The 13,738-nt window shown below is 37.5% G+C and overlaps 1 pseudogene; it reads right to left on the bottom strand.

Annotated features, from left to right (window-relative positions):
- The window catches only part of LOC138689931 (uncharacterized), a 63,576-nt pseudogene extending 51,451 nt beyond the window's left edge, over positions 1 to 12,125 (bottom strand).
- Between the last annotated feature and the right edge of the window lie 1,613 nt (positions 12,126 to 13,738).

Here is a 13,738-nt window from a genome sequence, read left to right as displayed (position 1 = left end):
CATGCATATCCATCCCTTAAAAATCAGCAGGGTAACTAAAGTGGCATGTAAGCCCTGTGGCAACTGTCAGATAAATTACACAACAGTGAAGAAATCTCCTGAAAGTAATGCAATATCCAGCTAACCGTTTTTCCTCTTTCAGAAAAAGACCTTGAGCTGCTACAGTTGATTCTACTACAGAAATGTTACAAAATTTCTCACTGAGAAGGCAGATCTGTGTTTTTGTGCATGAATAAGCCTTTTATTTTCTAGACAGAGTGCAAATGGAGGCATAGTGAAAATTATTAAAGGGCACTAACAAGGGAATACCAGTCTTTAGGCTAATTTTTGGGTAACTATTTCTATTTATTTTTTCATTAAACAAAGTCTGCAGTTGCACAGATTGTTGTTATGAAGTCCCTGAAGCCCTATAAAGCATGGTAATGTGAGTAAGTTTTCAGAATTTAGTAAGTCTAGCTCTGGGATTTTACTATTACCTAATGTTTCCATTCTATGGTACTGTGAAAGCGCTATAAATGGCACCTTTCATGAACCAGCTCTTCTGAGACTAGCCGGCTGCTTCTGCAGCGTGCTGGTGGATCTTTCTTAAAACACACACAGACACATAGACACACAGGCGCACACACACGCACTCTTTGACCGCTCCATTATGAAAGCTTTCATAAGAAAGCAGAATTGTCCCACTCATAGCCATTATATCTGATGACATTCTTAATACTGGCTATTGTTTGCAGAAAGAAGCTATTGTCTAAGATTGCATATCTGCTGACCAAAGCACATGTAATAAGCATAGCTTTGGACAAACTGAGCCTAGCCCCAGGGAACAGCTTAGCGGTGAGTTTGTTTGAATGTCCTGATTCAGTGGTGATCTCCAAAGAGGAAATGCCCACCATTATGTAAGGATTGCCATTTATCTAAAGTTTGAAAAAACATCGTTTGTTCCTTTGTGTCCATAAGGGAGATGGGTCTTATTTAAACCAAGACATAGTGTTAATGAAAAATTGTCTGAATAGAAAAATAGAGGAAATAATCTTTCTGTGTTAGACAAACCCTAACTCATCTACACTATCCTTCTAGTAAGTGATCAACAGATAGTTTCAAATACAAAGCTTTTCGAAAGGGTACAAAGATGCAACTTCAAAAGAGACAGAAAACATCTTTACATTCATGTAAGTTATATGTACCTAGACAGCTTTGCTTTGACGACGATTGGGAAAAATCACATGATGCTCAAAATGAAAATGCCAGAAATCGTGTAAAAATAACTTCCAAAAGTCACTGGAGCATTTTCTGGTCTTATTTTACTCAACTCTTAGTTATATTCAATGGGCATTATTCAGCTTTCAGGGACAAAAAAAAAAAGTAAATTCAGAGTAGAGCAAAATGATTTATTAAATAATGAATTATTAAAGAATGGTTATGCTTTTTTCTGCTTCTGAATTATTTCTGAAGTAATTCTAGTTTCTGTGAACAGCATACTATTTTAAAGTATTCATAAATTGTTTATTTCTTGTTTGTTTGTTTTCAGATGTAGTCTTCAGGCTGTGCTTAGATCCATAGAGCCATAGATTATGAAGTCACAAGGGATCATTGTAATCATCTAGCCTGACCTATATATTTTCAGTTTGAACTTGAGTATGAAATGTTTTGAAAAACATTTGGTCTTGATTGAAAGCATTTGTTGGTTGTTCCATTGGCTAATTACCCTCACTGTTAAAAATTTGTTCTTCATTTCTAGCCTTGGATTTTTTAGCTTCAGCTTTCAGCCACTGTATTTTGTTATGACTTGGACCAAAGAGATCACGATCAAAGTTTTATTTTGTGTGCTTATAAACTTTGCTGTCCCTTAGCCTTTCCTCTCAGATGGAGTTTCTGGGATCTTTTGGTACAGGGAAATCTTTTTCAGTGGTTCTTCTCTGAATCTCTTCAGTCCTTTGAAAACCTTTTACACAGTGATACAAGAAGTAAACAGAATGTTACAGGAGCATTTGCATGAAGGTCAAATGCTGAGATAACAGGAACTTTGAGCACCTATTCAAGATGCTTTCTACACGGGAAGACTGTATTAGCCCTCCTGGAAACATCGACATAAGGGAGCTTTGGTCAACATGACTATTCACACTTGACCACATTAAAATGAAGTTTGCATGCAGTCTTCCAAGCTGTGTACAACTGACCTGAACTCCTCATGATTTATTACTATTGCAATGATCACTTACAGACTTTAACTGTGATTGTTTTGTGGTTTGTTCTAGATTTTTAATAAAACATTAAGTAAAATACAGTCAAGAGCAATTCCATAGAAATGGTCTCATTTTATGACAATATTTTGAGGGATGTCTGTTAATCCATTTTTAATCCATAGGTGTATGGCCTGTTAAATTTTAATGTGCTACATTAATTTAGCATCATCTAATTAAATGTAAAGTAATTTAAAGTTGAAAGTCTAAGGGAGAAGACAGGGTTAATACAATTTTCTTCATCAATCAACCCATAATCCCATAAAAATATATTGCTAGTTTGACAGAATTTAATTTCTGTATAGTTTCCTAGATTGGCATCAGTTACATTTCCTTCCTTCAGCTCTTTGCCGAGTCCTGTATCAGCTGGGTCTCAATGCTTGTTTTGCCTGACTTCAGTGTGAACCTGACAGCTTGTCATTACAACAGTCTTCTTGCTATTCTTTTCAAATATTTGCATAGCATTTTATTTTTCTTACCTTCTGGAACTTCTATGGAAAAGCACCAAAAAAGACCCAGGGTAGCCTTAGCTAACCCATTTGAAACTCTTGCATGTATTATAGAAATGTGATTTGAAAAGGATTAAAAATTATACTTGCTGAGTAACAATTTCTTAAATTTCTATGGAAGTGTTTTATTGTCACCTATGAGAAATCTGCTTGTCTAGATTTTGTCCAAAAAAGATGGAGATATTTGAGGAAAATTTTGGAGGTTTTTGAGCTGTTTTAACTGCTGCCACCATATTCACCTCCGGAGAAAAAAAATCATACTTAGGCTTCTATTTATTCTCAATGTCTGTCCCCAAAATATGCACCTATTCTTAAAAAGATATACTCTTCTATTCATCCTTCAACCTGATAAACTTTTATTCCTCTTGGTTCGTTTTTGCTTACAAACATTTTAGTAGACCAGAAAAAGGTACAAAAAGAACAACAAAAATGATCAATGATATGGAACCCTTCAAAATGAGGAATGACTCAGTTGACTGGCACTCAGCCTTGTGAACGGATGAATGAGAAGCCATATGGTGCAGGTCTACAAAATCATGTAGGAGCTAGAGAAGGTTAATAAGGAGCAATCATTCTGTATCTCTGTGACCATAAAACCAAGGCAGTATCAAATAAAACTAACAACTGGCAACTGAAAACAGGGAGGGGGTTCTTCACACAGTGTATAATTAAGCTGGGGAAGTTTGTGCTGTTGGATGCTTGCAATGCTGAAAGTTGATACGGAGTAAAGAAGTGATAAATCCACATGGAAAAAAATCCTTTCAGGGCTGTTAAATGCAAAGACACTCACACCAGCTCAGGAAGTTTTTAAGCCACAAAGTACTGAAAACTGGAGGTGTATTCTAGGGATGCATTGCCACAGGCATACCCTGTCTGTCCTGATACTCTTTCCTAAGAGCATCTGCTGTTCATTGTTGTATTAAATTAGCTACCAGCCTCTTGTCTTGACCTAAGATGGCATAGCTCTTCCTATCCGCTACAGCTGAACACTTTGCACCAATGTTAACTCTCGTGTACAGCTGCTCAGCTATGTCATATGCTCTTGCTTGTGTTCCTTGAGTAGCTGAATATCTTTTTGTAAACAAAACAAAAACAACACAAAAGCGAATAAGTGCATGACAAGCAAAAACCAGCTAATCCACATGCACAAATACCTTTGCTGACATGTGAACACGGGCATTGTTTGCAACAGCTATCTCTGCAAAGATAGTGTGACCAAAAAGCTTAACTGCAAAAAAATAAGTGTGATCAAAGATGAGCTAAACAGCTGCCATAAGCTGAAGAAAGACTCACAAACACTGCTTTTGTGCTCTCCTACTGGCTCCAGGCCACAATAACTGCACTGAAGTTGATGTGATTAATTGAGAACTACACCACTGTAACATTACGTTTTAATCCAGTACAAAATACAGATGGGATGTTCCCTAGCTCCTTATTTACCAAGTTTTTTAATGATCCTTTGTTGTATCATTACTGCAGTATGTGTGTGAGCATTTGGAATAGCATGGGCAGGTACTGTGATGCCCTGGTGAAATTAGAGAGTAAGGTGTGTCAGGCCTGAACAGTGAGAGCGTTTAAAATGACAGATGTGGGGCTCCACTTTTTGACAGATGGGTTACAAAGTTATGCTGCATGCAGGGACTCCGTGATTTTACCCTGCTGCCAGACTCCCCTGTTCCGCAGCCTGGCTGAGGCATTTACGGGAGGTTAGATTCACTGGGGACAATGAAGGTCATGCGAGGAAGCCTGTTTCTCTCTATTGACTACAGAGGAAGCCTCAGGTGATTAGGTTAGATATAGATATCAAATTTCTAGTTGGCAGTTTATCTCATTTTAAATCCCTAGAGGACTGTTCATCTCATCTTAAAATATGTACGTAAGAAAGGTCAGATGAATTGTCATGTGAAATGTCTATTTCTCTCTACTGACCACAGAGGCAGTTTAAGGTCAATAGCTTAGACTGAGACATCTAACTTTTATATGGTTAAAGCTAGAAATGAAGAATACCACCCTTTTGTTTCATGTTGAGTGGATTAAATGCCATGACAGATATTCTCTTACTCAGTAATAAATGTAGTGTTGCATGTTTCACAAGTTGGCAAGACCTGCAAAGTCTTCATTTTAAATTAGATTTCACTCAAGATAATGTCAGTGAACAATTAAACTATTTTCAGGAAATTCTATATTGCCCTAGGATCTTTATGACTTGACATGAGAACAAAAGCATCCAAAGCTGGGACAAAAGAAACTATAAATACCAGATGTGTCTGTGTGTGTGTCACAGTGAGACACTTTCAAAGGCAGAACAGAGTCCTAAGCTGTCTGCAGTGTGTATAAAATGAGATTTCCCTTGAATTTATGAGTTATCATGATGCATAACCCAGCATTAGGCCATTTTCTTAGCATAAGAGACCAAAAGTATTTCAGGGATTTAGTCAGCAGCCTTTGAGATGAAATGCTATTCCGTCAAAATTAGAATCTTTCCAGTGATTGTGTCAATATGTACTTCTATTGGAATCACTTCTACCTGCTGTCATATTAACTTATAGACTAGCATATAAGATTTTATGGGCATTTTCTTTTTAATCAAAGCTAATAATTATGTTACATTTTGGGTTTGATTTAAGAAGGTTATTTAATCACTTTAAATCATATGTCATATTTTATATTTCATTATGTTTTGTTTTGCACTTCTAAAATGTAATATTATACTTCAATACTTTAATAACTTCAAGTTAGTTTATTTGAACATTATGAAAAAAGAAAAGTCCCTTTGCCATTTATAAATCAAAATATTTTAGTAATTTTGGCTTCTGAAAAATGTTTTGAGATGTTAATCTTGATTCTCTACTGCATGCCAGAGTTCAGCAGGAAACTTACTTTCCCTACATGTCTGGTTTTTTGGCTATTTAGAGTCTCACTGACAAACTGAATTGTCAATGGAATGTATTCATTCATTTATATCAACAGTATTGTCCCTGTCTGCTTTGTTTTCCTTTGAGTCCTTATTTTTTCATCAGCAGCTTGGAAGTGAATCAGTGTCTGCTTATTTTCTAAGGGAACTGTAAAGGGAAGGGCTGATAATTGTCTCATAAAAATATTTGTCAGGAAAACTTGTTTGTTTTAAAATGTACTTTTATCCATGAATGATCTCATGCCTTAAAATTTTCATCTTTGAGGCATGTTTAAATTCTCACAATGCCCAGAATGTTATTATACAGCCAGGTGGGCTATAAAACCTAAAGATGGATTCAGGCTTTGTCTATGCTGACCCTTCCTCCTCTGCCCATGTTTTCTCATTTCCTGGATGTCGAATAGTAATAAGGAAAAAAAAGATTTCAATAGTAGTTGAGAACTGTCTGAACATTTAACTAAAATATTTAATTCAAGTATTAGGAAGTCTGTAAAAATACAAAACTAGACAGAATACCCACTGAAAGTGGCAGATAAGTATCTGAAGGCTGCTGATGGGTTCTGATAGCTTCTGATAGTCTCTTTGTTTCCATGAATGATGAAAATTGTAGAATCATAGAATGGTTTGGGTTGGAAGGGACCTTTAAAGGTCATCTAGTCCAAAAATATTTGCTTAAAATTTTAAAATATTTGTTTGAATTCGCAAAATTTCTCATAAGGAGCAGGGATGTAAGCAGTTGCATATTGAAGAAGAACCAAAGTCAACTAGTCTCCAGAAAAAGGGTCTGTTTGCTTTCTCAATGATGCTTGTCAATCTCAGAGATGACTCTTTTGGAATAGATGAAGTTAGAACACAATAAAAGTTGTATGAGCTATAAAAGCACATTTGACCCACTGCTGTATGAAGAAAATGTTAATTGACCTAGTCTGTTACACCGCTGGGCATCATTGAACCAGAATTAAGTTTCACAGAACTAGACAGTGAAAGGTTTTAAAAGGGACCTCTGTTAATCCTTTTCCCTCATGTTCCCAAACATAGCTAAAAACATACTATACTGTGTATACTACTGTGTGTTTGAGCATCATTATTCAATAAAAGTGGAGGACTAATGGAAATTTAAAATGTATGTCTGTATATTTTCAATACAAAAACTTCTCAGCACAGTGTGGTTGCTTATAAGGTATTTCTAGACATGGAATCCTAAGTTTGTGTTTATTTGTGAATAAAGGTCAAAAAGGTAGTGAAGAATGAGGCTCACTATAACAGTCATGGAACTATGGGTAGTAGCATCTCCATTTGTTATATACATAAATAAAAATATTAACGTTTGGAAAAAGTCCCTCTAGCTTGAGGATGCTTGCATTACATGTACAATCTCACTGGATACCAGAGTCTTACTTCTGCCTTTTCATTAGGCTGGGAGATACATTGTCTACTGATGTGACAAATAAAACTGAGTTTCATCTGTATGATTTGAGAGATAAGTAAAACTGTATACTTGGATTGTTTCCTATTCTGCTTAATTCATGGTGTGACTTTTTAAACCAGCACAAATTCTGAACTAGAGGTGGCTCCAGGGTGGGTAGTAGTTCAGGGAGATGCAAACCAATGTTTTACAAATGAAATCTAATTTTGGTATCCATCACAAAAACTTTTTTAAAAATAATAATAAAAAAAAATTCAGAAATAGCCTTTGTGGACAGGAAAAAATACTTGACAGAAAGAGAAAATAAACCTGTGTTACCTGGTAATCTAAACACGATTGCAGCTTGTACAGATAGCCTGGCTTTAAGCTAGCATTTACCATTGATAATAGTGTAGTCATAACATCATTAAAAGTGCACCATGAAATCACAGCATTGTTGGGATCCGTAACACCCATGCAGGTCTCTGGACAAGCTCTTGAGCCACAGGCACAGTGAGCTCTGTGCTGCTGCCAGATACATGGATAGCTGTCCCTCCCTACGTTAAAGCTTTGAGTAATACCATTAGCAGTCTTGTGGATCTCAGCCGTCTTCATATACCAATGAGAGGGCGCTGCACAAATTCTTTTGTCAGAGAAAATAGTGGTACTAAAAGCATAAGAAATTATGTTTGGGACTTGAACATGGGATAACTAAATTTGAATGTTTGGGTGATAAACTTAGGGAAAAAAATCTACTTGAAGGTGTTTTCAGATCAAAGCTGGATGCCCTTCCGGCCTTTATGTTTTAGTCAAGAACACCGTGCCTGGGCTCAGTATGAAAGTGATTTAACTTAGGTACCTAGAGTTGAGTACCTTAGGTATACAGGATGTGAGATTAGGTTATCTGCCAGGCATAGCAGGGGTCCAAACCTGATTTTACAATCCTCTGAAAAGAAAAGCCTTTCGGATTTATTCTTTGCGGTTTAGTTCATTACATAGTGTTATTTTATCTGTAGTGGTTGCAGCGGGGTAATATTGCACAGAATATATTATTTGTGTAAGTGGTCCAGCAAGGTTTGGCCAGGGGATGGAGATTTTTCCTATTGGAAGTTGTAAGTTGTTAAAAATTGAACCCTGATTTCACTTCTGACCCCTGCAAAGAAACTAAATTATTTAGGGAAAAGATAGCTAAAAACCCAAATATGTCAGGAATGCAGTGGAATAGCTCTGTGGGGTGTAACAACATGTGTTTGTGCCAACTGAAACACTGGAGAAAATATTCAGCCGTGCTGGTGCAAGACCATCACTGAATCCTACCAAAATTTCATCTCTAGGATGAAAGGAATGACATATTAGAATGGATGCAAGCCAGTGTTTATGTGTTTTAAACTGATATAAGTCTACATGTGAAGTCTGCATGATTTAATTGAACAAATTGAGTTGCATTATGGTGATTTTTTTATGTAGATAAGTCCTTAAAGTACAATTTTAACTGAGGTTAAAAATCCTGAAATCAGGATGCCTCTTGACCAAATGTCAGTAGTCATCATAGTAGTCACAGTATTTACAGTCACAGTAGTCACCAGTATTTAAACAAATAAAAATTTTTTGTAATATCTTCTCCCAGTTTCCTTATAAGTAAAATTAAGACAAACTGAGTAAATTGTGAGAAATATAACTGAGGGCAAATACTGCTGTCTATTCCTGAGGGAAATAATGTGAACTTTCATCCTAAATCAGATGAGAGCCAACAACTTAAGCACAAGGTCAAAGCAAGGAAACCCATTCTCAGACTGTTTTGCTTGTACAAGTTCAAAGATCTGAGAGCAGAAGGCTTTGTTATATTCACTCTTAGGCAGATTTTTCTGGGAGATGCACCACCTTGCATGCAACCCTGTCATACCTTGCAGAGTTGGTAACATTCCCTGAGATCAGTTCTACTTGGAAGAATACCAAGAAAAAAAACAACAGGAGGAAACAAGGTTGGTGGCTCTTTTTTTTTTTCTTAGAGATGTTACTGAACCTCCATCCAAGTTGGTGCTAGAGATGTTAGGTGGCAGACACCACAGGATTTTTCCCAGGTGGCAGAGGGCACAGGATGTTTCCCAGGTGAGATGTAAAATTAATACTGGGGTTGTTAAATAGCTAATAGTATTTTTTTTGCAAGATTTAAAGGCTTAAGTACAGCACCCTAGCCAGATTCTGACTCAGCTTATTACATCATAAGCTCATAAAGTTCATCCTGTAGAAAGTATTATATCCTTCCTCTCCTTGGCTGTTTGTTAAGTGTCACTGTGCCCTGGCATGCAGCTGCCATATCCCATTAAAGAGATGGTTTAAGTGATACTTATACAAAATATGTTATTTAATAACATAGCAAGGCTACTTTGTGGTTCTGGATTAACCCTGAGGGCTTTCCCTTCTATTTTATACTTGATCCTTCATGGTTTTACTTCTCTCTCTTATCCCTATCCCTAAAGCTTTCAGCTGTTTTTTTCATTTTACGCTCCCATTCTGCTTTCATTCCCTCCCTCATTTCCATTTTCCAGTGCTGCATCTTACTGCATTCAATACTTAAGGGTCTATCCTCAGAGACAAATAATTTCCAGGGAAGACTCAGCTATTTCTCTCTCTCTCTCAGTATGTTTTTCACTTTCATGTTTTCAGGGAAAACTTGATAATGTGGTCCCACTGAATACTCACTTCAAGCTCAAAACCCAGAAGTTTAAAAAATCCTGACTTCTAACCTCAGGTTGTGACTTTGCCAGGTACCACTTACTGGTTTTGATCTAGAGATTTGTTTTATTCTAACATTGCTTACCAAGTCCCTCTGGGGCATGAGCACACCTTCTTCCACTGGCCCTTGTTTCCTCCTAGAAAGCTTTATAGAAAATTATAGTTTATCACCCAACTGTTTGTGAAGAGATGCCAGTCCTTTTTTTTTACACTTACACATCCACACTGTAGACAACTTCCTCCTGAGAAAAGGCTACCCTGCCAGCAGACCTTCTCCTTAGAGGCACTGCACACCTTTATGGCTTCTGGAGGAAGCATTCAACCCAAAATTTCTGGCACCTGTGTAGAGTCTGCACATTTAAGATCCTGCTCATAACTTCTAAAACCTTTGGGATCTTTAAAGGCAAATGGCATAAAACAAACAAGGAACTTCCAGTACCATGTTGGTGCTTTCACAAGTCTCCTGTACACTCTGCGTGCAGTCTGGAACCAAGTTGCCTACCCCATCTTGAGTTTTGATACAGGGTCTCAACCCGACACAGTGCTGGACCGATTTTTTTGTAAAGCGGCAAAGCAGCCAGGCTGGAACTTGGTTTGAGACTGAGACCTTTCACCCAAGGGCTCACACGTAGCTGATGAGGACCCATCAGTACAGCCTGTGGTGTCTCACCTGTGGTTCCAGTTGAATGGAGCAATGGTCCCTGTGTTGTATCTCTCAGATGCCCCGTGTGTTTCAATGGCACTGCGTGGCTGTGTGCTACTGGCTGAATATATCCCCAGGTACCTAAACAGATTAGATTTAACACAGAGAAATTTCCCGAAGTATAAGAGCTTGATTAGCTCAGTAAAAATCCAAGATGAGCCCATAGCAAGACTAATCCAAGTGATTACAAAATCAAGCATAGCTAAGTCATCAGAGTCTGTCACAAATTTTTCCTGAAGCAAGAAGACACGAGGAATGAAGACATGGATTCCAATTATGACTTTGTCAGATCCATTCTGTGTCCCAGGACCAAACCTCTCTCCTTAAAGGAAAAGCTTGCCAGGGAAGTTGCTGTCTCCTTTAATGTGTTTGCACAGCATATAGAACAGTGAAGCTCATGCTGTAAGTGGAAAAAAAAGAAAGGATAAAAAAATTATACACAGTTTATCACAGGTACCACAAGTCTAAGGACATATCTTAAGTGTGCTTTTCTTATCAGAAAAAGCCATGTAAATATGTTTCCTACAACAGTTTTATGAAGTGCTTTGAGAAATGGACATAAAAAATTATATAAAATAAAATTATTTTAAATGTAGGTTCCTATTAATCTTCTGAGGTAAAGTACAATCCTTATAAGACTTTTTTATAATGTACTTTTTGTGGAAAGTGACCCTTTTTTCTTGTTCCTTGTCAGAAATGTGTAACTGTTTTAGCATAGCAGTTCCTTTAAGTAGATATTACACATGCAAGTTATTTGTAATGAAATGAAAGCAACCACCTGCAAATAATCTAATTACATTGAGGTGAGTTTCTTTTTTTGAATTCACTCTGAGCTGTAAATGCCAATCATTCTGATTCCCAGACCTGCCACCTAATAATCTCAATTTACTGGTGTTAAAAAATTGTGCTGTGTAACATTTTTAATATTGGCCAAAGTAATTTACAAGAAGCAGAACTAGAAACTGGAGATTTCCTCTTTCTGCTGTAATCCTTGCATCTGCTTTAAGAGGACTGTGCTCTTCATGTTAGCTGGTTAACTTGCTTTACCATTTTGAAACAGTGCTGTGTGCATATAGCCTTGCACAAGGTTCAATGTGCTAGTACCTTCTGTGCTTTGGCATCCCAGACAGGTGAATGTGGTGAATGGGGAATAATTCTTGCTGGATCCCTGAGTGCCATCCCTTCCCATGCTCTTGGTAAACTGAGGACTTACAGGTCGTGTCTTGCTACACTTCACTAACCAGTGTGAAAGCATGGGGCTAGGCACGGCTAATCTGTAGCATGGCCTTTCTCATGATGTTGGCCCGTGCCCAATAGTGCTCTCTCAAATAATTGCCAGGCACGGTTTGGGGCACAGCAAAGCCCAGGGACTGGTCTCAAAAGTGTCTCGCAGCTGCAGGTGATGAAAGAATTTAGTTGTACAGATGCGGGTCACTGTACATCTGTCCCTCCCAGGATGAGAGATGACTCACAGCTTTTTTAACTCATGAGTTTAGACATGGACAATTAAGCCAGATTGCCCCATGAGGCAGCTTTCCGCCCTGGCCCTGGCACGCACTCACCTGCGCCCTGTTTCTGTGCTGGTAGGAGCCTGGGCTGCTCGTGGATCCTCGCGCATCCCAGCTTTCTGCCAAGGGATGCCAAAGTCCATGGGTCAGCCACTGCAGAGAGCTTCCCTTGGGAAACACAACCATTTCTCCCCGTTTTAACTGTGCAGGGAACTAGGGCCAGGCAAAGACCGGGCAACAGGAACTGTTCGGTCTTCTGTCAAACTTTTAATGTCACAGGAATATTGATGCCATTTTAAACAGCTACAGTAGATGGTCTGAAAAGAGCCTTCTGCCTCCCTCACCCCGTGTACAGAGTGCAGTAATATTACTCTTCCTCCTCCTTGAAAAGCTGTGATGAAATATTTTCTGATTATCAGGTGTTGTTATTAGCAGAACATGTATATTTTTCAACTACAGGCTGGTACTTTCTTGGTGGAAACATGTTTATGTGCCCACACACAAATACTGAGAAAAGTGAGAGAAATGCAACACATGAGAATGAGTAGTGAAACTTGCTGTTTTAACAAGTTGGAAATGAAAGCATAATGTGGTACACAACTCATTAATTAATTTTATTACAACTTTATGCCAACTTTTATTAGATGTTTTTATTGGATTAGGAATTGCATTTTGAGATTATGTTAAAAATGTGATGGTCTTTGCCTATTCTCACAGCAGATGTAAAATTTAAAGGGTCTTATTTTAATATGTATTTTTTTCTATAATTTAGCTTTTGCCATTTGGCAAACTCTTTAGAGTCAAACATTTGGCATAAAATCAAGTCGAACTCTTTGCAGTCAGAGATTAATGATCTGTCCATAAAGTTTCTTTACTGTACGGTTAAATCCCTTAGCATCAAGTGCTTCCACTTACTAATGTTACTTTAGCAGTTTGTAAATGACATTAACAAATAGCAGTCATTTTATGGTGGTCCTGTGGCACAACTAGCTCCAGTGATGCTACCTCTTCTTCATTCTTGCAATTAAAAGAAATATTTTAATCAAAATGGTATATCTGTCAGGGAACTGTCAAAAAGAAAAGGCTAATAGGAAAATCCTTTCATATGCTCTGAAAGAATCTTGTCATATGTATGGATTTAGCAAACATGCACTGTCAGTTGATGCAGGAAGAATTAGCAGCCATGCAAGAGTTTTCGTTGATTTAGACAGTGATCAAGAGAAGACTCTGTACCACTACTGTCTTCCTTTTTTAGTTCCAGCCACAGAGAGCCTCTGTTCTCAGACGAGGTCTGTGTGTCAATTCATAAAAAGGGAAGCCATCTCTGGTGTCACTGGCTAACGTTCCATTTTAATAAACATTTAATTGATCCAAGTCTTTACTGTTGTTAAAATGCATCATAGTATATCACATTGAATACCTGATATTTGATACTTTTAGTTATGTGGGGAATACAGCAATAAATATAGAGAAATTAAATTTGGTGCTTAAAGTAAAATTTTAACATAGCTGATTTCTGCTATACAAATACAAGTTCTGTTGACTTCAACAATTTTTTTCTAAAGGAAAAATTGGCTTCTTGGGCTCATTCCTTAACTTGTCCGATCAAAACTACCATAATCTAGCCAAAGCACAAAATATGTTAACTGTATTTAACATTAAGCCTCTTCTTAATGCAATTAGTACAGGTATTCTTTGCTTCCATTTTTTATACCATTATGAA

This window comes from Haliaeetus albicilla, chromosome 18, assembly GCF_947461875.1.
Source record: "Haliaeetus albicilla chromosome 18, bHalAlb1.1, whole genome shotgun sequence".
NCBI classification, from domain to species: Eukaryota; Metazoa; Chordata; class Aves; order Accipitriformes; family Accipitridae; genus Haliaeetus; species Haliaeetus albicilla.
This window is presented reverse-complemented; position numbering and strand designations above follow the sequence as displayed.